Raw genomic sequence first — 13,060 nt, 5'->3', positions numbered from 1 at the left:
TGTCTTGTTGCGTGAGCGTAATGAAGACATTGACGGTGATGGAGCTCGGAGCGCGCTCTGTGTGGAGTTATGTATTCAAAAGATGCCGAGGAATACAATGACAGTACATCAAAGGTTTCAATGACAGTACGGCAGATTTCACAATTTTTTTGATGAATGCAGTTCTTTTGTAGTAAATCACGATGACTGCTCTACCAGCCCAAATAGTGTGAAATCCGTGTCAAGAACAGTAAAAATGCATCATATTACAGATAGTGACTCTCCCGCGGGTGCAATCAGGGTACTATAAAGATATGGAAACAGCCGCTGGTGCCATCAAATCACGTAATATATTGAATGTAGTCAGCATAAAATGGTTTTCATTGCCCTTGTTATATACATTAGGAAAATCTTCTGCTGGTGCAATCAAGGCACGAAAAGTAATGTAACACAGCCGCTGGTGCTATCAAAACACTTGAGATGTAAAAATGAATTATGGGCAAAAATTCTATAACAGTTGATATAAGGCATTTTAAGTACCCAATTAGGTTAAATAGTAGTAGTGGGGTGCCACTCGGGAGCCTTACTTGCTGTCAACGAGGGAGTTTGACTACAGGACTGCGAGGTCCAGCAGCCCTCCAACACCCAGCTGCTGCCTCTTCCTTGTGACTCCGCCTCCCTATCCAGGACGCTACAAAACGCCTCGCGGCCCCCGCTTCGCGGGAGCCACTCGGGAGCCTTACTTGCTGTCAACGAGGGAGTTTGACTACAGGACTGCGAGGTCCAGCAGCCCTCCAACACCCAGCTGCTGCCTCTTCCTTGTGACTCCGCCCCCCGCTTTGATTGAATATTGAGTGTGCCGCGTCACGAAGCGCGCGACGCAGCGCGGGTGAAGCCCGGGCCAAGGGCAGGCCCATTCTAGCCCGTTACAGACCGGACCGGGCCATTACTCTTGGTTTTTTGAAAATCAGTATTGTTCACCTTGCTTTGAGTCTGTTGATCCAGGGGACTAGATATAGAACGCACATAGGAAATGTCGTCTAGGGAGACTAGGAGCAAAGCTTTTTCGTCCAGTGTATCTATGCCGGGTACCTTGGACTGTTTTTTGTTAAGAGCCAACTCTCTGATTTCAAATGAGATTACTATTTTGGAAAGGCGGCTCTCCCAAGGCATTGATAATGTTAAGAGATCGTCTCTTGTCCATATAGCTAATGTAAGGTCACCTGACAGACCCATTACGTTGCCCATTATGTTGCCTGAGTGTACATTGCTGAGTGACCGTTTAGAGGTTAATATGCCCCAGGTTCCTGTGTGCCCCTCTGGTGAAACTACAGTCCCTCTCGTTTCCTCTAACGGTTCTAATCTTGTTTCTGCACCTAACCAACTGCTTGCGAGAGGCCCAGAAATCAGTCGCAAGCGGTTAAGAGCTAACAAGGAGGGGGCCGTGTCTAAAAGAAAGAGGGGAGTGCAGGTCGTGGGTGGGAAAAAGCCAAGGGTAACGGCTGTTCTATCCCACATAGATTCCTCTGCAGGAGTAAAACCTAAGGTGATTCCTACTGCAGAAAACGACACTGCAATCCTATCGGCTTCCCACTGCACCCAGAGCTCCCTGGTAGATCACTCTCCTATCATGACCAACAGTGATAATACACAGGCAAGGGACGACCCTCAAATCCAGGATCTTGAAGGCCTTTTAAAATCTCTTTTGAACCCTTTCTTTGCCAGACTTGACAAAATTGATTTCAGGCTAGCAAATATTGAAAGGACTATCGAACCTAGGTCTGAACTCCCTCATATACTGCAAACTACGGAAAGGGGGAGGGCCGTTACTGTATTAACTGAGTGTCCAACTAACTCTGTTGCTCCAGAAATTGTTCCAATTCCGGCAATCTCCCCCCCCGTTTACAGGTTGTTCCAACAACGAATAAACATCCTGTCCCTTCCTCTTTTCGTGAGGGTGAGAACAAGCCTGTTGGGGATATAGAGCAAGACATCCAGGAGGCCAACACTTTGGGGAAGGATCAAACACTAAATCTTCCTCCGGAAGCAGTGCCATTGGTAGTAGTCTAACCGGGAGTTCCTAAACTTACTAATACAAGAGAAGAAACATTTTCTTCACTAAGGAACAAAGTAGTAAGTTGGCTAAACAAACATAGACCTCTTCCCCCAAAATTCCTTGGTGAAATTATGATGGTAAGAAGGGTCCAATGGCTGGGAACAACCAAGAAAAATATCAGTGGTGACTGTGTTGTTGTAAATCTAAGGGATCCTGGAGCAGTCTCTTTTATACTGAGCTGCTCCCACTTAGAGGAAGAGTCCTTGATCCGGACTCTCCCACTGGCTTTCTTCTATCCACCACAAGACAGGCACCTTCCTGGGATTCAGGAATTAGGGTGGACGAGGGTGGGACACAGAAGACGCTGTAGTGGGGCTATGTATAATCACTATCCCCAAAGTACCACTCCGTACCTTCGGGATTTCAACAGGTTCAGATGCCTGAGTGAGATAGACTGACTGACTATTAACCCAAATCTAGCGACCCAGCCGCTTGCTGAGGTCAAGGATAGCATGAAAGTTACCCACACCGACTCAATACTCACAGTAGTGAGTAAGGGTGGTCTAGAGGGCGTGGATCCAAATAAGAGTATTTTAACTAGGCCTTCTCCCGTTAAAATGTCCTTAGGCGGACCGACTACGACTATTTACAACGGCCTGGGGGTTGTAAATCAAACAATCATCGAAGACATTCTCGACCCCATTTTGGAAGTTCCAGCTCCACTTGCACCCTTGACAATTTTATCTTGGAACTTAGCAGGGCTTGGCAATAAACTATCGAGCCCCAATTGGGGCCAGTTTATAGACAAGAATGATATATGTCTCTTCCAAGAAACCTGGGCTAGGGATGATCATCACCGGAGGGTTTCGCTTCTTTTTTGATCCCAGCCTTCTAGGCTTCTCACAGTTGTTGTCATTTTGAGCCTCTTCCGGGTCTGATTGATGGTGATATTCAGGAGGAGGATGGCTACTGGGTGATACCCCCAGCCGTGGGCTTGTCACCCAGGTCATGGATGCCTCTAGTTGTCCAGATTACAGCCCTAACTTTAAAGCATTCAATTAGGGCATGTAATGGCCGTTTTAAATCAGATGTCCCTGCCAAGTGTACTTTCAATAAAATTGGTAATGAGTCCAGGCTGGACTATATATTTGTTGAGACCTGTGCGTGGGACAAGGTTCTAGATTTTAGGGTCGAATCAAGGGAAGATAGCGACCATAACCCACTGATTCTCCAGCTTCTATCCCCGGGGATCCCTAGTGACTTAGGTAATGAAGCTAAGGACTCTAATACTGGTTGCCATCTAGCCAGCAATAGGCGCAGGCTGAGGTGGGAAAAAATAGCCAATCATCCCGGGATATTGCCCGATCTTTACCAGAAAATAATTCCAGTACTGGAAGCTGTAGGTTCCTTACCATTGTACGCTCCCACTTCTGAAATGTATAAAAAATTTCAGGAGTTAAATATGGAGTTAAATGCTATCCTGGCTAACATGTTAAATCCTATAGCGCCCAAAGAGAGCAGGAGTCGTAATGTACCTACCTGGTATAATAACGCTTGTAGGAAATCTAAAACAGAACTCCTTGAAGCTGTTAAGTCTAACAACAGCAAGGCGCAAATTAGACAGAAACGCTGGGAATACAAGCAATTGATTGACCATGCAAAGTCAGAGTGGGATAGCGACAATTGGGATAATTTATCTGAGACACTCAAAAAGAAAGATCCCCGCAAGTTCTGGCAAATCGTTAATACGGGATCGTCCGATCCCTTATCGGCGATAGTACCCAACATCGCTGCCAGTGTCTGGGAGTGTCATTTTTCCTCCCTTTATGGCAGCGATCCTCCCACCAATGCTCTGGTACAGGGGGAAAAACTGAATGAACTTATTTCTGCCCAATACGGGGACGATTTCGGGGAACAGGAAGTCTTTGACATACTTTCCAGTCTACCTGCCGGTAAAGCACCTGGCCTAGACAAACTTCCTGGTGATCTTTTTAAAAATGAACCGTTGGTTTGGGCTCCCTATCTAACGGCGTTATTCAATACAGTTCAAAGGGGTATGGCAATACCCAGCCCTTGGTTGGGAGCCAAAATAGTTCCAATATTTAAGAAGGGCTCCCCCTTACTACCGGCTAACTATAGGCCTATAAGCCTTATAGATGTCCCCCAAAAAATCTTTGCAAGGTTGAATTTAGAGCGCCTTAGGGACTGGATAGAGGAGTTCTCTATCCTGAGTCCCTACCAGGCAGGGTTCAGGAAGAATGTTTCAACTTTGGACCAAATCTTTCGTCTCATGATGCTCTATTGGAAAACTGTAAAAGTGGAGGGTGGCTCTTTGTACACTGTATTTGTGGACTTACGTGCGGCCTTTGATTTGGTTCCCAGAGCTAAATTGTGGTCCGTACTATCACAGTTGGGTATCCCTGCCTCTTTATTGAACATGATAATTCGCCTACATAAGGGAAATTTTGCGCAAGTTAGGTGTGGGAAAAATGGGGCTCTAACATCTAGATTTGCCGTTGACAAGGGAGTCAGACAGGGGTGTGTTTTGGCCCCAACCCTTTTCTGCCTCTACGTCAATGGAGCTTTCTCACATCTAAATAAGGTTATTAACAACTATGCCCCCAAACTTGCAGGTAATAGGGTTCCAGCGATAATGTTCGCAGACGACACACTATTACTTTCCAAATCACTGCTGGGTTTACAGCGAGTGTTGGATGGCTTTGAGTTATTCTGTTTGGAGCAGGGTCTAGAAATAAACACCCTTAAAACTAAATTTATGATTTTTAACCCCCCCAACCACGACACACCCAAATCCCTGTATAGGGGGAACCACCCTGGAAAGGGTCCATACATTTGAGTATTTGGGGCTTACACTAAATGAAAGAATGACCTGGGCTCCACACCAAACTAAGGCCCAGTTGAAATTAGTGCAAGCAACCGGGGGATCATGAAACTCTATAATACATCAAGTGCAAAACTGATTGCCCCACCCCTCGAAATATATAAATTACAGGCAAGAGGCCGAGTAGTCTATGGTAGTGAACTCTGGGGGACTAATTGCCGCCCGGAGATCTCATCTATAGAAAATAAGTTCCTAAGGCAACTGCTAGCCCTTCCTTCTAGTACTCCTCTTCTTCCATTGAGACTTGATATGGGCTTGCAACCCATTGACGAAGTTCTTGGCCTTAAACCTCTGACATTCTGGCGAAGGATCTGGAGTACTCCAGAGCTCCAGGTGTACAGAAATGAACTTATGGAAGTTCTGAGTCTACCTAATGCAGGGAAACATCCTTTGCTCAGCTATGTGAAGAATGAACTAGGAACACTAGGCTTCTCACAGTTGTGGTCCGACCCGGCGACAACATGTTCTACTGTCTCCCGAAAGCACCTTATTAACTCTTATTATGATTCCAAAATGGCAGTTCTTATTTCCAAATCTCAATCGTTTATTTTAATACAAACTTTCTTAATTTTTAAAGATTTCTATTATTTGGAGGCGGCTCTGAGCGAGATTAGACCCCATTTTGCCAGAAAGCTCTATGTGCAGTGGAGATACGGCACACTGCCTTTAAGAGCTTTCACTAGCAAATGGTCCCCGCTTTCCCCTAAAAATTGCCCGGGCTGTGATGCAGATCAGGAAACTGACCTACACATATTATTTTTCTGTCCTGCTTATAAAAAAATCAGGAGATGTTGGATTGTACCGGTTTGCAAGAATATGGGGTTTACGTTATGCATGCCAGCTTATCGGGTTCTTAAAACAGACTTATCTACTCAAATAGTCTTTGCCGTATCATCTTTTCTTGCATCTATGTGGAGGAAAAGAAGATTTTGTGTGACTTCTGTTTGAAGTTCTAGGCACCTAGTCAATGCCATTCAACGTCTTGACTTGGGCTTTTAATCTAATGTCTTTAAGGAGGTATTTTATACTGCTTACTATATTTGCACGTTGTACAGGCATTTGTTTCTCCAGGTTGCGGAAATTTTAGTATATGTTTTCCTCTTTGTGATACACATATATATTTCATTTTCCTGTATTTTTTAAATTGCATGTACTTTTATGACTATTTGTCGAAATAAAGATTGAGAAGAAGAAGAAGTAATGTATATCAAAGTAGTATTCCAATTAGTAAATGGAAATTAAAATTTCTTCATGGGTTTAAGAAGCACTCTGTACCTGTGCTGATGGAGATGACAAGAGTGATTCTTCAACTCGTCCCCAATGTTGAAAAGAGTCCAATATCCAATAGATTTTAAAGTTAAAAAAATTCTCAGCACAGCAATGTAAGTCCATCCATAAACAGCTCCAGATGCAACTGGGCAACAGACAAGATCCCAGTATCAAACAAACCATGCAAAATCTGGAATGTGGATATAAAGTAAACATGGCGCATGCCAAGGTTGGCAAGCAGCAAGATGATGTAACAAATAAGGAAGAGGTGAGGAAAAGAGGTAGAAAAGCTGATAGAAGGATGTAACAGATGGGCAAATGTTCTTGTTTCAAGATCTCCAGTGTCAAATCTCCCCACCCTGGAACCAGTTCCACTTATATATACAACTCCTTCATACTCTCTTGAGCCATATGACTTAACAGACAGAACTACGCGAGCACAACCCGCTTGAGTCTAAACTCCTGGTAGGTCACTTGGGCAGGCGAGCTATAGCTCAGATATATTGAATACTTGTGCCTAATGCCCCCTATACATTCCTCTCCCTTAAACAAAAGTGGGAAGAGAGGATGGGACCCCTTGACGAGGCTGACCGGTGCGATTCACGGATGGCACCACATGAAATTGTAATTTTCTCTTGTCTTTGAATGTTTCAGCTGAATTGTATGCATGCTACCTACCTCACCCCCACCACCTTAGGCAAGCTGGTGTGATTGCCCATACTGCTTGCTTTTGGTGTGAGTATGCAGATTTCTTCTTCGTGTACGGGCTAGTCCCCTCATAGCACAGTGATGATAGAGAACTGAGGGGATGCTGGCCCAAGTCTTTGTCCATGTGTGGATCTGACACTATTGGTCATACTGGAGGGTGTTGGGGGATTTTGTGGAGACTGTACAGTGATAGGGCTAGCAATAATGATTGCCAAACGTGACGTTGCACTTAAATGAAAGTCCCCACATTCACCTATCTTGCTGGAATGGTGGACAGGAGTGGATTTATGTCCGAAACTGGAACAGCCAATTTACCAAACCATGGGATTCCCCCAGAAACATATCAGGAAATGGGGTAAATGGTGGGCACATCATGCGTTAGAAAAGGATTAAGGGCCATATGTAGGTAGCCTAATACCGGTCGGTAACTGCCGATTTTCGGTAAATATCCCGTTACCGACCGGTATTTAGGCTTTTGCTATGTAGGGGCAACATTTCAGGATTCGGTAATTTACCGAATCGGTAAAATTACCGAATCGGTAATTTTACCGATTCGGTAAATACCGAATCCTGAAATGAGATGTAGGTGACACTCAAATGAGTGATGTGTAGAGAAAATAATTTGGTATTTAGCACCAAATATATGCAGGAATCAGGGGTGCAACAGTGTGTCAATGTGACACCCTGCCACCCTTGAATGTGCTCCCCCCATTACCGAATCGGTATTTACCGATTCGGTAATGAGGCATACCTTCCCATTGATTCCTATGGGCCTCCAGGCCCATAGGAATCAATGGGAAGGTATGCCTCATTACCGAATCGGTAAATACGGATTCGGTAATTACCGAATTTCTCCGATTCGGTAATATTTACCGAATGATTACCTACATACGAGTTACCACTTCTTAAATACCGAATCGGTAAAGTTCGGTATTTAAGAAGTGGTAACTTGTATGCTACCTACATATGGCCCATTATGATTAGAGATTGTCACAGAATACAAATATTGGCTTATGATGCTTGGATGTCACTTGGGTATTAATGCCGAAACATATGATTTAGTTGCTCCTATGCAAAACTAAAAGTTGATATATCAAAAAAACTGCTAATAAGTAAGATCTTAAGCATAGACAAAATGTGGTTCTAATATAGCTTTATACTGTTTGGCGCTTTATGCTTTTGATATTTTCCACTGAAAATAATGTGCAGGTGTAAATACCTCACCAAAGACAACCACGAGTAAAGCATCTGCAGTGACAATCCACCTTGAAGAGGCCCTAGACCTAATTGACTTTCAAAACTTGTAATAGTACATTTTGAATGGATATATGAGAGGAACTTCAATATTTCATTTAATACATCACAATTTTCATCTGTGCTCCAAAGCTGTTAACTCCTTTTAGCTTTTAAAACCTTTAACTTTTTATCAGAGAGAAAAGTATTTGAAGGAAGTGACCCCTTAGACCCGATACTCACTCAGTTTAATCTTCCCACAATAACATCTAAATTTATTAGCTCCAATCTCTCCTCTTCAGAATAACAAGATTCATTCAAATGGCCTAAGGCATTCATCAGGGCATAGTCTATGTGTCCCTACACCACAACGAGTGAGGATCTGCCTCTCCAATAGGATTTTTTGAAGAGTCACCTGGGAATTGATACAAAAAGGGTAACAGTAAGACATTATTAAAATATATGTATAGCTGTGGGGATGCTCCTAAGTGCATTAATCTCTACTTTAGATTATGAGGTTCATATTCTTCCTATATTCAGTGCCTCAAAATGTTTATTGTAAAAAACCTAGCACAGTTTAGACAATAATCAAATGTTACCCTGCACAAACTCTTTGTGGTATAGGGACACATAGACTATGCCCTGATGAATGCCTTAGACCATTAGGCTAGTTATCGGCAGAAAAATGTTGGCATGATATCTTCTACTCAGTGATGCAAATAGGTCATTAAACCAATACATGCCTCCTCACTCTACTCTCTTGTAATTGTTAATAAGCCTAGGATATCACCCTAATAAAGGAAACTTTGTGGTTTATCCTAAGTCTTTTTTCATGAAAAAAACTGGATCTGTGCATTATCCAGAAAAGATAAGTAATATCTAAAAACTCCCTCTGGCCAGCCGCATCCTGAGATTGAGTCATACCCTGGTAGTACCATCTTACCAGGGTGGGACGAGGTGGCAAATGATGAAGCATGTCACATTATGTGAGTGAGCCATGCAGTCGTCCAATTCTTGGGATTGCCTCAATACAGAGAATCAATAAGGTAGTACGATTTGACAGCAGGAATTGCTCTCATAAATTTGCCCCTCAGTTCGAAATCAGTGGGGGTGGAGCGCCAATTGCCCAGAATGCAAAGGGATCGACAGACATGAGTAGCAGCTGGATACAGTGTTTGCTGTAGATAAAGTAAACACATTCATACATGACCTCAACATTTTTGATAATGGTAGAAGACTGCCTTTTATAGCATATTTTTGGAGCCAACTGTGTATTGTGCCAATAAAATGTCGATTTATTCATTGTTCCAAATGTTTAATAAAGCTGTAATGTTTGCGATCCCTGTGTTATGTTTTTTAAGGCTCCCCTCCTATGAAGCCCACCCACAAGTGACAAAGTGACAAGAGACGAATAGCTTATCAACTTGTTTTCTATACCAGCAGACAGTTTGCAGCTGAAGCGAGGAGGCACGATATTGCATTCATGAACTACAAATACCTCACAGAGGTACAGTGAACCATTGTGGCCGAGCACTCAGAGCTGGTTCCCATGGCAGCAGCAAGCGGCATCTGGTGTTAGTGTAGGAACTCCTAGAGTTATGACTACCTGCTGGGCAGTGGGTGCAAGCTCTTTGGTTGGCTGAAATGGCAGGCAATAGAGAATGGCAATAGCCCCATGAATGATAATGAATTGACCCACACCATACCATCAATAATCCTGCAGCTCACCCTCTCATCCAATGAGTGGAAATGCAATGCTATCCCATAATTCCTGATGAGAATTGGATTGTGGTCTTAGGTACTTGTGTTCCTCCACAAGTGAATTAATTTGTTTTGCTACAGAGACCTCATATGGTGTATACCTCTTACTGTGCACCTTTAAGGGCTATAACTGAGGTGAATTAAATTAGCCAGGCTTAGCCAATGCAGTGGGTAGTATTCAAAGTTAGTTATCCATGGGTGAGAGGAATAACAGCATAAAAAACATCTGTATCTATATTGAAAAAAGTATGTCCATATTTACCTACAGAAACCAACAGGCTCAACAATAAAGGGTTAAGATGTGTTTGAAGCTAAGGGTTATTTAGTAGGGTATTAATCTGAATCAAGTCAAGTGTAGAAGGACCTCTAATTTTAAGTTTTTGGAGAGCAAGCTGTCTCGACCAGAGTTGGTGTTGGCTGTTGATGAAAATGAATTATTGACAGGGCCTCTCAATACATCATGTTGGATAGTACTTATTGCTGCAAGGAGAATATAGGCTCTGTGGTTATTAATAAGTAGAATTAATGAGAAAAATGTTGATTATTTAGCCTTCATTCTTCTCCACTTGCATTGGTTTTACCAGTAATATTGGAGATATAGTAAACTTTTATGGATCACATTGCATCATTGGCGTGGGTTTCCCTTCTATTTCTTTGCCGTTACCTCCTGTGTTTTGCTGTGGGTTATACTGCATTTCTGCTGGTCTAGATGCTTTTGGCATTTTGCCTCTGCTGTTCAGTGCCTTGAGACCCTCACAGGTGAGTAGCGTGCTATATAAACCACCTGATTGATTGATTGATTGATTGATTGATCGATGGGCAAGTGCTCCCTTTGTAAATTATGGTAATGGATTAGTGATTCCATGATTGGCTTATTTTATTTACTTGTCAGACCCTAGTACAGTGCACTATGTGTGCCCAGGGCCTGTAAATCAAATGGTGGCCTTGCTGGGCACTGATTGTGCCACCCACAGAAGCAGCTTGTAAAATGTGACTAAAATCTGCCATTGCAGAGCCTGGGCGCAGTCTGGGACTGCCATGTCGACTTGGCAAGTCCACACACCTGCCAGTCCCTAAACCTTCACTTTTCTACATATCAGCTACTACTAAGGTAGGCCCAAGGTATCCCTGAGGGAAGGGTGCATTGTATGTGAAAGGTAGGACATGCCCTGGTTTGTGTGGCATGTCCTGATAGTGAAATACTGCCAATTTTGCTTTTTACTATTGCAAGGCTATCTGTTCCCATAGGACAGAATGGGGAGTTTGTTTATAACATCTTATAAACATAACTGACCCTGGGAACAAGATGAAAAAGTAAAGTTTAGTATGCCTGAACTCAGAATGTTAAAATACATCTTTTAGTGAAACTGATTTTTAGATTCTGTGTTTCAAAATACCACTTTTAGAAAGTAGGTATTTTCTTGCCTAACCATCCAGTGTGCCTCTGCTAGGTTTGTGTATTGCATGTCTGGCTTTTGGATGACAGGGGCTGGAGAGGGGCAGTGGCTCAAGAAGTCTGATGGGTCAGGGCTGGGCTGAATAGACCTGCGCTGCATTTAGAGTAGGGGAAGGAGATTTCCTTTCCACCTGAATGGGCCTGGTCTGCCTACAACAATGCTGTTTCCACCTCCTGCCAGGAAGCTGCACCAGTGAAGACAGAACTGGTTCTGGCTGGGTACAGACACTCTCTGCTTTCAGGGAACAAAGGATTTTTGTGGTTTAAATATTGGGGCCCAGACCCCAGAACTTTAGATCATTTCTGGGAAATCAAGAGGAACCTTTGCCAAGGAGAAGAGCCGGATAAGCTGAGGAGAAATACTGCCCCTGTGCTGTTTGCTGTCTGGGGTTGTCCTGCAGTGGCTTCTTGCTGCCAAGGAAAGGAGATAAAGGACTTTGATATTTGCTTTGTCACCTGCTTGAAGAAAAGATCTCCAAGGGTTTGAAACTGAGCTTGCCTCCTGTGCTGAATTCCCAGGAACAGAAAGACTTCATCTCTTCTGTCTCTCTGCATCAGGAACTTCTGTTTCAGTTGCCACAGAAGGAAATTGCAACACCGACACTGGCGAGCAACTCCGTAACCTGCACCGAAGCCGTGGGCACCGCTCGTGAAGAGCACGACGCACCCCCGACTTGCACCCGTAGGCCTAACGCCTGCTGATGCCATGCCGCATGGATTCCAAAGACTTAATTGAGGCTGCTGCCTGCACCAGAGCTGATCCTCGACGTGGGTGACTCCTGAAACCATCGACATCACACCGTCGTAAGGAACCAATGCCTCTCCGCCATCCGTGATGTCACCTCCCCGACACAGTATGGAACCGACATCTCACCTCCCCTGTGCTGCAGTAAGGAACAGAGGCATCACCTCCCCTCGGGTCGTAAGTAACCGATGCCGCAGGCGCCAATGAAGCATCACCTCCCCGAAGCCGTGCACCGTCTTTGCTTTCATTATTTCCAAGGTACTGTTCTTTATGGGTCTGCTTGACTACGGCCCGATGCCGCGCACCTCGCGGTCTGCGACATTTTTTGGGATTTGCATCTGACGTCGTAATAACTCCAAGTTGAGGTATTTGTTGCTAGAAGCTTGATTTGAGTGAATAACCTATTTTTACGGATACTTTTGATGCCGTATTGTGGATTTTTGTCCTTTGGTGTTGTTTTGGTTTGGATAAAGATTACCTATTTTTCTAAATTGGTGTGGTGTCCATTTGTATTGTTTTCACTGTGTTACTGTATGTGTTCACAAATGCTTTACACACGGCCTCTGAGATAAGCCTGTCTGCTAGTGCCAAGCTACCAAGGAGGTGAGCAAGGGTTATTTTAGGAGTGTATCCCCCGTACCCTGACTAAAAGCAAGGGTCCCTATTTGGACAAAGGAACCTACCTCCGCCAACTAGAGATCCCCATTTCTAACAGTAGAGGTAGAGCTTAGCAGTAGACAAAGTGTCAAATTGTCACAATATTATGATGTCTTGTTGAGCAGAGTCCTAATATCAATGTGTTCAAAAGTAAAAGAAGGCTGAACTTTGTGTCTAGAGTACATAAAACACATACTGTGATAATAAGAATGTATTATCACATAGTCTACATACCCCACTGTGAATTCCAAACTAAGCACTGTAAATAACAGATGCTAATGTTAAACAATTTAT

The sequence above is a fragment of the Triturus cristatus genome, chromosome 2_1 (assembly GCF_964204655.1).
Source record: "Triturus cristatus chromosome 2_1, aTriCri1.1, whole genome shotgun sequence".
Classification (NCBI taxonomy): Eukaryota; Metazoa; Chordata; class Amphibia; order Caudata; family Salamandridae; genus Triturus; species Triturus cristatus.
This window is presented reverse-complemented; position numbering follows the sequence as displayed.